This window comes from Littorina saxatilis, linkage group LG5, assembly GCF_037325665.1.
Source record: "Littorina saxatilis isolate snail1 linkage group LG5, US_GU_Lsax_2.0, whole genome shotgun sequence".
NCBI lineage: Eukaryota > Metazoa > Mollusca > Gastropoda > Littorinimorpha > Littorinidae > Littorina > Littorina saxatilis.
In genome coordinates, this window is record NC_090249.1 from 55,985,170 (window position 1) to 55,999,529 (window position 14,360).

Sequence of the window (14,360 nt, forward strand, 5' to 3'; positions counted from 1 at the left end):
CGGACAAAGGACGACTGACCGACCGACGGACATACACTTGCATTACATGAATTAAATAAACACACAAAAAACTACCTCTGACACTCAGACACAGAAACAGACAGACAGACATACACACTGATATATATACACATACAGACACACAGACACACACGCATACACACACTTACACACACATGCGCACACACGCACGCACGCACGCACACACACACGCACACACATTCACTGCCACACACACACATTCACAAACACACAGATAAATACACATACCGTGCATACACAAACAAACAAACACACACACACACATACACACACGCGCACACACACATACATACACACACACACACACACACACACACACACACACACACAAAGATCTTATTTAAACATGTCATATATATGAAGGTCAATAAGCTAACAGTTTACTCAGACCATTGTTCAATAGAAATGAAAATTAGTCTTCCAATCAAACTAAATGAAAACAAAGATACAGAGCAAATCAGACAAAGATATAATAAATATTCAACTAAAACGGAATTAATTGAGCAAATACATAAATGGGACCAGAATTCTCACGAAAAGCTTCAATTAGTTTTGAATACTCAAAACATAAAGGATCTTCTATTGGAAATAGGTGATGACATTGAAAAAACAAACCAAGTAATTGAAATATCCAATAAATCAAAGTGTATCAATAACATCACAAACAAATTGTCTCTGACATTAACTACTGCAGCAAAACAAGCATTAGGTACAAAAACTAAAACTAATAGAATAAGAAAAAAGTCGCGTAAGGCGAAAATACAATATTTAGTCAAGTAGCTGTCGAACTCACAGAACACGTGGAATTGACAAGAAGAGCGGGGTATTCGTTGCGCTGAGAAGGATAGCACGCTTTTCTGTACCTCTCTTTGTTTTAACTTTCTGAGCGTGTTTTTAATCCAAACATATCATATCTATATATTTTTGGAATCAGGAACCGACAAGGAATAAGATGAAAGTGTTTTTAAATTGATTTCGAAAAAAAAAATTTGATAATAATTTTTATATATTTAATTTTCAGAGCTTGTTTTTAATCCAAATATAACATATTTATATGTTTTTGGAATCAGCAAATAATGGAGAATACGATAAACGTAAATTTGGATCGTTTTATAAATTTTTATTTTTTTTTACAATTTTCAGATTTTTAATGACCAAAGTCATTAATTAATTTTTAAGCCACCAAGCTGAAATGCAATACCGAACCCCGGGCTTCGTTGAAGAGTACTTGACCAAAATTTCAACCAATTTGGTTGAAAAATGAGGGCGTGACAGTGCCGCCTCAACTTTCACGAAAAGCCGGATATGACGTCATCAAAGACATTTATCAAAAAAATGAAAAAAACGTTCGGGGATTTCATACCCAGGAACTCTCATGTCAAATTTCATAAAGATCGGTCCAGTAGTTTAGTCTGAATCGCTCTACACACACACACACACACACGCACGCACACACATACGCACATACACCACGACCCTCGTTTCGATTCCCCCTCGATGTTAAAATATTTAGTCAAAACTTGACTAAATATAAAAAGAAGAAGCTGAAGAAATGGTTCGACAATGATTGCTTCTCATTAAGAAAAGAAATGAAATCACTATTAAATTCGTTGAATAGACATCCTTATAATAAAAATATTTGTCAAAAATATTATGCAACAAGAAAGAAATACAAATCAACCTTAAAGAAAAAAAAGCGACTCTACAGAAACCAGCTAGTAAGTAAACTAAATGAAGACTTTGATAAAGATCCAAACTCGGTATGGAAAACGTTAAAGGAATTAAAAACAATTGGAGAAGTAAAGGCAAACAATGTTGCTAAAATTAATCCTATGAAATGGATAAATCATTTGGAAAACCTTATAGGGACAGAAACTAAAGTTGCAGAAGTAAGACGGCAAGAAATTATCTCAGAATTGAATAAAATTCCTGAAAAACATTCGATACCTACCTTAGATAAGGATATAACAGAAGAAGAAATTAGAAATGCATGCAAATCATTGAAAAATAAAAAGTCACCAGGAAAAGATAAAATAATCAATGAACTTATCAAATCAAGTTTAAATTGCACTATTCAAATACTTGTAAAAATATTCAATTTGATCTTTTCAACTGGTTTATATCCAGAAGAATGGAAAAATGGCATCAGCATTCCAATTCATAAAAAAGGGGATCCATTTAATCCAAGTAACTATCGAGGAATAACTCTCACTAATAACCTCGGAAAATTGTTTTGTAAAATCATTAATTCAAGAATATCTTCGTTTTAAGAAAAAAATGACATCTTATTAAGAGAACAAGCAGGATTTCGTAAAAACTATAGAACCACAGACCAAATTTTCATTCTAAAAAACATTGTTGATGATATCATAAAAACTAAAAACGGTAGACTTTATGGTTGCTTTGTAGATTTCCAAAAAGCGTTTGACAACGTCTGGCACGATGCACTTTTGCTCAAATTATACAAGAATGGCATTAAGGGAAAATGCTACCAAATAATCAAAAATATGTACAATAATTCAAAAATATGTACACGAATTCAAGGAGAATATTCAAAAGAAATTGTTATCAAAAAAGGAGTTCATCAAGGAAATACGCTAAGTCCTACTCTTTTCAATATTTTCATCAATGATATTACTAATGGACTACCAGATAAGGACTCTCCTTTCATTCATGAAAATACATCTGATAGATTATCATGTCTTTTATATGCAGATGATTTAGTTCTTTTATCGAAAACCAAGAAAGGACTACAAAACAAACTAGATTTCTTATACAACTACTGCCAACAATGGGGACTAATAATTAACACGGAAAAAACTAAGATTATACCTTTTTGTCGTACAGAAACCAAGATAAGTAATACATTCAAATGTGGTGAGGACATAATACAAGTAACAGATCAATATAAATATCTGGGCGTAATATTTCATAAAAATGGTAATTTTGATTTAACGCAAGATCATTTGAATAAGCAAGGTAACAAAGCAGCGTATTATCTTCGTAAAGCATTTATAAATGAAAATGTTCAGACAGAAACTATACTACATCTATTTGACATGTTAGTACATTCAATTTTAACATATGGAGCTGAGGTTTGGTTTCCATATAATTTTACTAACAAGAAAGATATCTCAAATCTTCATTCAGTTTTTGAGAATTGCTTATCAAATAAATGTCCAAGTGAATCTACACATATAAAATTTTGTAGATTTATTTTAGGAGTACACAAGAAAGCAATGTGGCTTCCAGTTTTAGGAGAGTTGGGAAGATTTCCACTAAGTATAAAGATGATATCACAAGTCATAGGATTTTGGGGACATATCTTAGATTCAAATCAACAGTCTTTATTACATCATTTATACAGTTTGATGATATCTAGCTCTAAAACAAGTCCATGGTTGCAATTTATTAAACAATTATTATCACTTGTAGGATTTGAGCATGTTTGGAAAAACCAATTTACATTTAATGCTAATAAATTACAATTTGCTATACAACAAAAAATTATGAATGAATACGTTTTATTTTGGAAAAACAAAAAATCTGAAAAATGTTCAAGACTTGAGTTTTATTCACTAATTACAGAACAATACACAATACAAGCCTATTTAATTTATATTTCAAATATAAATCATAGAAAAGCTCTAGCAAAATTAAGAACAAGCACACATTCTTTAAAAATTGAGACTGGGCGTCATAGAGGAATATTGCGAGAGAATCGCCTCTGTAATACATGTAAAGTAATTGAAGATGAGCTACATTTTCTAGACAATTGCAAGAAATTTAACAATATTAGAAAAAAGTTAGTAGAAGAAGAAGTATCAAACTGTGACTTAAGGAAACCAAGCGATCTGTTATTTAAAAAAGACGAAAAAATTCAAAAATTGCTTGGAGCCTTTGTTTTTAATTGTTTCAATATTGAATGAAATAATTTGTACATTATTTATCCATTCATTTATTGTACAACTTGTGTCAATATCCTTAAGGGTTGATGACAATAAATTCTATTCTATATTCTATTCTATTCTATTCTATTCTACACACACGCGCACACACGCACACACGCACGCACGCACACATACTCACACACACACACACACAAACACACACTCACACACTGGCACACACACACACACACACACACACACACACACACACACACACACACAATCACACACACGCACGCACGCACGCACAATCACACACACGCACGCACACACACACACACACAGACACAGACACACACACACACACACACTGACACACACATACACACACAGACACACACACACAGACACACACACACCGAGTCAGCCTGTTTCACGTCCCTAGGTCGATTTGACAGCTGGTAATTATGTTGAAAAGCTCAGTATAAATTGTTGCACAGAAAGTCATGATTATGTTATCGTGTTTCACTTAACTACACGCACCCGAAAACCCATGGTTTCTTCAAGCGCACGTAGAGAAGGACTCAACATTTCTTTTAAGCTGCAGCATAGCAAACAAGAACCTGTTTTGAAACATCACTCTGCCTTTTCTGCCGGCTGTGAAAGCAAACACGGAAAAGTTTCGCATCTTGCTTTTGGTGCAAACATTTGTCCAGACGAATAAAATGCAGTCACATCATTTTCTTAAAATTTTTTTGATTACGCTGCCCACTAACTCTTGTTGAAACGATCGCTACCACAAACTTGGTCCCTCTGCTAAAACCAAAAATATTTGGTTGGCGTATCTTCTCTTCTGTGAAAGGTAGGACTCTATTTTTTTGCTATGACCGTTTGTACACCACTTCCAAGCCACAGACCAAGTTTCAGCTCAAAAGACTATTTTCGGAAATAACTCCGTCGGGCTTGTATGGATTGTCAAAGAGTGATTACCCTTGCTTTTCCTCTGACAAATAACTTCACAGTACGTGCTCCCGTCCGAGTGTTTCCGACACGTACGACACTCGCTAGTGATTGGCCGAGTAAAAAGCAAGGGCATTCACTCTTTCACAACCCATACAAATCCGACAGAGTTATTTTCGGAATTCGTCTATTTTTAGCCATTGCACACCAGAGATCTGAGTGCGAACAGACTGACAAACAAACAGACAAAGTAAAACGTTTAAAAACACCAAAATAAAAAAACAAGAAAGGTAGGTTGTTGGAACGTTTGTTATTGACAAAACAATACATTCACAAATATATCGACCCAACGGTCTTTCTTGTTTTTTTATTCTGAATTTTGGAACGTTGGCAGTCTCTTTGTTTTTGGATTTGTTTAAAAACACCTCTTTACACTTTACCACCCCCATCACCCCCTCCTCTCCACACATCTCCTTCCTCTTATTTTCAAGGACACAGATTATGACCTGACCTCTTTTTTACATTTAGTCAAGTTTTGACTAAATGTTTTAACATAGAGGGGGAATCGAGACGAGGGTCGTGGTGTATGTGTGTGTGTGTGTGTGTGTGTGTCTGTCTGTCTGTCTGTGCGTGTGTGTGTGTAGAGCGATTCAGACCAAACTACTGGACCGATCTTTATAAAATTTTACATGAGAGTTTCTGGGAATGATATCCCCGGACGTTTTTTCTTCTTTTTTTCGATAAATACCTTTGATGACGTCATATCCGGCTTTTTGTAAAAGTTGAGGCGGCACTGTCACACCCTCATTTTTCAATCAAATTGATTGCAATTTTGGCCAAGCAATCTTCGACAAAGGCCGGACTTTAGTATTGCATTTCAGCTTGGTGGCTTAAAAGTTAATTTATGACTTTGGTCATTAAAAATCTGAAAATTGTTAAAAAACATTTTTTTTTAAACGATCCAAATTTACGTTCATCTTATTCTTCATCATTTTCTGATTCCAAAAACATATAAATATGTTATATTTGGATTAAAAACAAGCTCTGAAAATTAAAAATATAAAAATTATGATCAAAATTAAATTTTCTAAATCAATTTAAAAACACTTTCATCTTATTCCTTGTCGGTTCCTGATTCCAAAAACATATAGATATGATATGTTTGGATTAAAAACACGCTCAGAAAGTTAAAACGAAGAGAGGTACAGAAAAGCGTGCTATCCTTCTCAGCGCAACTACTACCCCGCTCTTCTTGTCAATTTCACTGCCTTTGCCACGAGCGGTGGACTGACGATGCTACGAGTATACGGTCTTGCTGAAAAATTGCATTGCGTTCAGTTTCATTCTGTGAGTTCGACAGCTTGACTAAATGTTGTATTTTCGCCTTACGCGACTTGTTTTTCTATTGAAAGAGAAGGTTAAACATTCACCTCAAATCCCACGCTCAACCTTGACCTTTGCACGTAAAAGTTTAGGATTCACAAGGAAAAAAAGAAGTTCCTGTCAGATGATACCCTGAAATGGCTGAAAGTAATCCTTCCCATGCAATTAAATATCCTTTTTGCACTGGAGTGTCTTCCCTTGTCAGTGACAGTGAGATGAGACTGCAACTTTTCAAAAGGACCCAAGCTCGCGTAAAAACAAAAAACAATCCTCTTCCCTGCAGTGTTTCTCAGAATTGTTTTTAAACCTGCCCCATACAGTTGTGAGAAGATTGTTTTTTCTGAAAACTTCGGAAAACAAAAGATTTATTGCTTCAGAGAAGGTTGGGAAGTGATAAGCAATTTCTGCCATATAATTTGTTCCTTCCTTCTTCAAAACCTAAAGTAAAATATCAAATAAGAAGTAACACACACACAAAATAAGCGAACATAAAAACACCACGCACACACACACACACACACACACACACACACACACACACACACACACACACACGCAAGGTAGTTTGTCACGTAAAAACAGTGACAAAAATAGACAAAAGAAGAAGAAAGGGGTATGAGCTTTTACACACACACACACACACACACGCACGCACTCACGCACACACACACACCACACACACACACACACGCACGCACACACACACACACACACACGCACTCACGCACACACACACACACACACACACACACACACACACGCACGCACACACACACACACACACACACACACGCACTCACGCGCACGCACACACACACACACACACACACACACACACACACACGCACGCACGCACGCTCACACCCCCACCCCCACCAAACACCTGCCTAAAGTCACGGTAGGTTGGCCCGGAATGCCAATACCAATTCGTGCTTGATGCCATTCTGCTCCAGAACTTTCCTTTTAAAAGCATTATTTATAAAACTATATAGATTTGCAGTGTTTGTAGCGAGTTAGCACCACGACAAATACCTGCCACTTCGAATGTGATTTTTGTGATTGTCGATTAAAAGGTTGTTATTTTTTCCCCGCAGAAACTCTTTCAGATAAAGTATTGACTCCACGACCCCCTCCCCACCCCCTCCACGACCCCCTCCCCACCCCCTCCACGACCCCTCCCACGACCCCCTCCCCACCCCCGCCCCAGTCTTTCTTACCTTGGAACTTTTTTGTTCTACTCTAATATATCGCCTTCACTTGACACTAACGACCAGGGAAGGATACAAACTGTAAGGTCTCTTTTCAGTGCTTCATTTATCTCAAGAACTCTGCCAGGTCGCGTTCTTTTTTTGCACTATTGATGTGTACACACACATACACGGACGACAGGGAGATAAGTCACCCTAAGGTCTCATATTAGTGCTTCAGGAATCGCAAGAACTCGCCAAGTCTTGTTCAGTTTTTGCCCTTTTGTGGCTTAAGTATGTACTTTGTGTATGGCCCATTAGGTAGAAATTCCTTGATCACGCGACAAAAGAGAAATATCAAAAATGTAAAGGCCTCACCCCCTGGTGTGAGTACCTTGTTTTTGATACAGCGGGAGGTGGGATATTATAAGATGTTTGATGGGTTGTTGACAGACCAGCTTTTTTGTCGGTCCGAGGGGGAGTATCAATCAATATGAAACAAAAGTCGATATGCCCCCCCCCCTCCCCCGAAAATAAGTGCACAATCAACCCAGGGAGCCATGCTTTGAAACACGGGTTCCGTGCTGATAACCACACGAGTCCCGGTTTGATAACCACTGGCAATCAAAGCTGGCGTGTGAAAGCAACTTTCTGTGTTTTTGAGTTCATTAAATGTTGGGATGAATATGTCAGGTTTGAGGATGCACAGTTCTGTAGGTTCATCTCGGTATTCCACCCCCTCGGCTTTCTGTTGTAAATATTAAGCTGAGTGATCGAATGTGGAAGCTACGTTTGGTCAAAGGTCACAGAAGATTTGCGTCGTGCAGCGAAGGAAAGAATCGCGATCTTGTTTCCGACTCAGTACCACTTTGTTTTTCATTAGACCTGTCATTCTGCTTGCTCGGCTTTGTTAGATGTTTGCATATCTTGTTGCTATTTTCTTTGCTTTTATTATTGTTTTCTTATTTGTGCTTCGTTTATCGATACAACGTCTTGTGCACGGGTCAAAATGTGTGTGTCAGGGGTCGTTTTACTTGAACTTGACGTTCGTGTTTCTCCGAACGTCTGTGTATCGAAACACAGATACACGCACTCCATGACTCTGTAAGAAGACAAAACATATCGCTAGGTTTAATTTGTTTTTGATGAATGTATGACCTTTCATGAAGTAGTTTTGTTTTTTGTTTACTTTTGCCAGTTTGCCAGTTCGTTTTTGGAACTTTGCAAAGCAGTGTCTGTTTAGGTCTGGGGAAACACCAATGAAAAGAGCCGAAGAATCCCCGAGCGTTTCTATTGGGTTTGCTTTTGATTATCAATGAATAACCTGCTTTCTGCAACTATGGTAACCGGGGATTTATTGCCTGGGGAACATGAGATTTATTTCCCAGGTGCTTGTGAATGAAAACTCGTGCAAATGATGACAATTTCTTTTATTACCCTCCACTGAGTGACTTTTGGTATTCGCTTTTGTTTTCTATAGTAGACGCCTTTCCCCCCCTCCCCCCCCCCCCCTCCCAGCTGTTTGTCCTTGGGCCACGTATATAGCACTATAAATTGACCCTTTTTGTACGTGTAGCTGTGTTTGCAATGTTTAACATTTGGCGACATTTTAGAAACTAAACGCACCATTAGGTGCACCACAGTTGCCATGGAAACAGGGCTCCCCCAACCCTGCGTCCCCGCGTCCTTTTTCGCACTAGAAGCCGGAAAAAAGAGTACCAGAGATTCTTGAAAGGGGTTCCCTCGACGCACAAAAGCTGAAAAGAAAGGGCCCCAGGACTCACTAATTTGTGTTATGATGCGAGTCCTCTGTTTTGATTTTTACAGGAAGGTTTGTGCCTTCAGTTGTATCCTCTATTCCTAACCGTGGTTGTTTTGTTTGCATCATTAATACTTGAAACATATTCCCTCTTCAATATCTTTCTTTAACCGTTTCTGTGTAATTTTTTTGTGTACAAGCTTTTTTGTTTTTCTCTCCTATTCCTTGCAAAAAGTACACAACCATTCTTCTATTATTTTGTGTTGTGTTTATTTGTGTGTCGGTGTCGAAACGTCTTCACAAAAACAGCCTTAAACAAGTTCTCAAACAGTAACGAAAATAGTTGAAGCATGACTGTACAATGTAAATATAGTGATACCTCGCACGGTCTGATTACGCTTTTAACATTATACGCCGATCCCCTACTCCTCCCCCCCCCCCCAATATTAATTTGAATGTCACCAATGCATGTAGGAGTGTTATGAACTAGTGATGTGTGTCTCCAAACCGGTTTTCTTTCAATCGTAGTTAATTCAACCTGTGCTAGCGGCCTTTCAACCTGTGCTAGCGGCCTTTCAACCTATGCTAGCGGCCTTTCAACCTATGCTAGCGGCCTTTCAACCTGTGCTAGCGGCCTTTCAACCTATGCTAGCGGCCTTTCAATTAACTAGAGTGAAAATGCAATGCTGGGATAAACTGAAGGAGAAACGTACATATTAGGCAACAACAAAAAAAAGTCTGTTTACGGTAACCCGACCGACCCTATTTTTTTCGCGCGACCCGAGACTCTTTTTTGGCATTTGGGGAAAAAATAAAAAATAAAAAAAAATAACGTAAAAATATGGTTTTTTTGGGGAAAAAAAAAATAAAAAATCCCGACCTACCGACCCTATTTTTTGGGCCTATGTTACTGTAAACAGACTTTTTTTTTGCCTTACCGCGAAAATCAATGAATTAATGCGTACAGAAATAGCTACACACGTACACACACTGACACACGCGCACTGACACACACACACACACACACACACACACACACACACACACAGACACGCACGCACACACTCTCAAACACACACGCACACAGCACGCGCACAGCACGAAAAAGACATGCTTAAAAAATACATTTTTTATCTTCTCTACCAGCAATTAACTTTCCTTTCTACTTCTGAAAACTGTCATGCTATTATTTATTCGAGAAGACATATTAGCGAGAATGGTTTTTATTTCAGTTTACGTTCTGTGTACATTATGCACTTCTTTATCCCTGAACCCTATTTTTTTTTACATTTAGTCAAGTTTTTTTTAAAGTTCTATTGTTTTAAATGTGTGTACAAAAAAGTCTGTTTCAAAAATGCAGGTCGCGTAACGGTCTGTTATCGTGAACCAGGCGAGCTCAATGGGATTTGTGTGTGTGTGTGTGTGTGTGCAGACTTGGCCAACAGAGCATATCTATTTTGTCTCACTGAGTCTGCCACGCAGTTAGTCTGATCCTCGTTTTACACGATCAAAGTCTCTCTCCGAGGGATGCCGCAAAGCTGGCCGTGCGGCGAAGTTCATCTGCCGTTCCCCAGAGTTTGGTCCGAAGGTCCGTTTCGTCTGGCCACTGCTCTCGGCGCCTTGCTTCGTGGGAGGGACAGTCCGTCAACGTATCAATTTCGGCCGCAAAGTTTTCAATATTTTCAAAGATCCACAAACTAGCAGGGTGAAAGACGCCATGTGAGCGTTAGAACCTTTCCAGAGCAAACAATTACTGTTCAACACGGCTGAATGTCCATTAAGCTATCTAATAGACAGTGAGGAACGTCCGTGTAAAGTCTGACACTATCACCAACAGCCAGCAGAGTCACCGATTACGAAATAGCCGTTATTTGATTGGTCAGATTAGATATTGCCCTTTTTTTGATTGGTTAGATTTGATAACACCCTCATTTCCTTGCGTTGAAGTCAAAAACCTCCCCTGTTTGAGCAGGCTTACGGTGTCGCCCCTGAGATTTGACCCCCTTTAGATTAAATACCCCGGGACTGATACAATATATATACAGAATACAATAGCTACCTGGAAACGTTTAGGGTCTGTTTGAATATGGGCCAGACTTTGTGTAAACACGTTGAGCTGCCCGTTTCATGTTTCGTCTGCTTTATCTTGTCCACATCTCGATAATCCTGTAGATTCAGTTGTAAGTGTATGTTTATGAGTTGAACATTGATGTCCACTTTTTATCTTTCTGTCGTGATGCGGTTTGTTTTGATTTTTCAATTGCCTGACGCTTTTTAGCCAACGCCCTTTTGAATATTCCTTGAATTTGTGCACTCGTGGGGGGAGGATTGCCTTTGAGATTGACGAAACCACGGACACGTTTAGAGAAAGTCTAACAGAAGGACATGTTCACCCGTTGAAAGACTAACATATCGACAGATAGATGGACTGAATCAATGAAATAGGGAGTGTCGCGGCGTTTCAGGAGTTGCTAGTGTATTAAAATCACATGTCATAATCATGTGTTTGTACACGCGTGTTCCTCTCAACAATAGCAACACATCGGAATAAGAAAAAAATGGCGAAAAATCATGTCTTACAAACTCTGATGTTATTTCGACAGTCGTTCTGAGCTGTTAACACCACAGAATGACCTAGTTATACCTTTTCTAAATAGCACATAAACTCAGATTACATACAGTGGGACAAAAACCGTGAATGTGTAATAGGCCTACATTTTGGCGCCCGATTCTCTATGAATAAACACAGGATACAACCTTTACTGCAGTAACAAGGACTCGGGCCGCCATTTCTGGATGGGTTCCATAAAAGTGACACTCGGCAAAGACCCCGCGCCTTTTGTGTAAAGCGACCGACGATTAATGGTGTAGTGATTGAGGTTTTTGATTGAAAGGTCGATACTAGCTTGCGATACTGTCACGTAGTGTTAACTACAAAACAGTATCTACTGATCGTAGTTGACATAAAAGGGTTTGAAGGCGAATTGGTTTTAACTGGCCGTCTCAGAGGAACAGTATATAAAGATACTGGTAGAATTGTAAAGATTGTAAGTTTTATGTGCGCTAGGGTTGTTCTTCTATAAAACTAGGTTTTATTTTTCCTGACTTTTTTTCATTGGAGAAAGAAAATGTCACGTGTGCAAACGTCCTCGTTTTGAATTAATGGCCTAACGTTCTTTGTTTCTTGCATGTACTTGAAAAGCTCGATGCAAAAAACGAAGAACTTCAGGCCATTCATTCAAACGAGGACGTTTGCACACGTAACATTTTCTTTCTCTAAGGAAAAAAAAAAGACAGGAAAAATAAAACCTAGTTTTATCGAAGAACAAGGCTAGCGCATTAAAAGCTTAGAATTGACACAGTTCTTTAGTGTCTTTATATACTGTTCTAATGGAGGCTAAGAGGGGGGGGGGGGGCGGTTAGCGGGAGGGGGAAAAGGGGGGTGGGGGATGAGAGATAACAGGGAATAAGTGTTCGATAAGATAAGTGTGCACCACTTAGAGAAACGACCCCCCCCCCCTACAAAAGGTAGCATTAAATTGTGTTCATGACAATATATCTTTCAAATTAAGATTCAAGAAGGTTGGAATGGAGAAACTGCAATTTTGATGAAGAGGGAAATGTAAGTTAGCGAGTGGAAGTGGTAGGACAGGGTGGTTGTGTGGGGTGACAAGTTGAAGAATTAAAACCCGAACTTGTTCAACAGTATCATGGCACACGTTGTTGTCCATGCGAGAATTGGAGCGTCTATTTCCCCTTTTCTTCTTAGATAATTCTTGTCTTCAACACTCTACCTCACCCGGTTATAAATCTCACACATTTTCATAACATAGTTTTAAAATTGAGAAAATAATAGTGGGATTACATTCACTCTTATGCAAGTCCTTTTTAGCAAGGACTCTTCTTGAATCTTATTCACAGACGGTAAACTGCGATACTGCATGTATACTTGGACTACTTGAAACACGCTGACATCATTCCTACTTCTTGGCAGTAAGCTACAATACTGTTAGTGGCTGTTCACACTTGAAATATAAATGGGTATAAGATTGTGATGTAATCATTGAAGATTTGGAGGCATTTGACTCTGAATGGCTGTCCATTTTCTCCCTGTCGCTGACCGTGAACCACTGTGCTGACAACACCACGCAGGGAGATAAATCGTTGTTCGTGTAGAGTTACCTTCCCTGTGTAGCGAGGGCCTAGGGAGGTTTTGTTTTGTGTTTTTATATATGCTGGTTTTGTGTTCGCCGACTCTGCCCCGAACAGGTATGTTTTTATCTTCTAACTTGCTGTTCCCACGAATCTCAACATTAGTGCTAACAAAAGACGTCTTTGTCAACTGACTCCAAAGGAAGATTTAGTTCAGTGAACGTAATCTATGACCTGTCATGTCAGGAGCTTCTGTCGTTGATTTATATTCTCACTTCTTCTTCTTCTTCTTCAGCGTTCCAGAATTTTTCTGGTTACGTGTGAGCTTGTTTGCTCATTTGGGCTCCCCACACTCTGAGACCATAGTCAGCTCACTCCGCTTTCGTTGAGTAGGCATGCTGGGTATTTTCGTGTTTCCATAACCCACCGAACTCCGACATGGATTACAGGATCTTTTCCGTGCGCACTTGGTATTGTGCTTGTGTGTACACTAGCAGGTCTGCACATAAGTTGACCTGGGAGATCGGAAAAATCTCCACTCTTAACCCACCAGGCGGCAGCGACCGGGATTCGAACTCACGACCTCCCGATTAGGAGGCCGACGTCTTTCCACCACGCCACTGCGCCCATATTCTTACTGATTTCATCTCTTTCTTTTTTCCCCATTTTTTTTCGTCCTTGAAATATTCAAAGCAATTACTGAAAAACCCAACCTCTGACTAGGAATAGGATATTAATAAGATCGTCAGCGATTTACCGACGTAAAACACAGCTTGTGCTATAAAAACAAATGTTTCCTTGTTCCTCGTAACTACCCTGTCCCGACAAATAGTTTCTTGAGGAGAGGGAAGGGAGGGGTGGGGGATCCGAAGTGAGGGAGGGAGACGGAGCGACACGTATAGGGGAGATGGAATGGAGTTGGGGCGGTGCATGGGAGGTGGGGAAAAGTTCGGACAAAACGACGTCAAATTGTTCGCACTTTGCTGC

At 39.1% G+C, this 14,360-nt stretch overlaps 1 protein-coding gene across 2 annotated transcripts in view; it reads left to right on the forward strand.

Annotated features, from left to right (window-relative positions):
• The window catches only part of LOC138967478 (uncharacterized), a 68,513-nt gene that overhangs the window by 2,107 nt on the left and 52,046 nt on the right, over positions 1 to 14,360 (forward strand). The window lies entirely within an intron of this gene.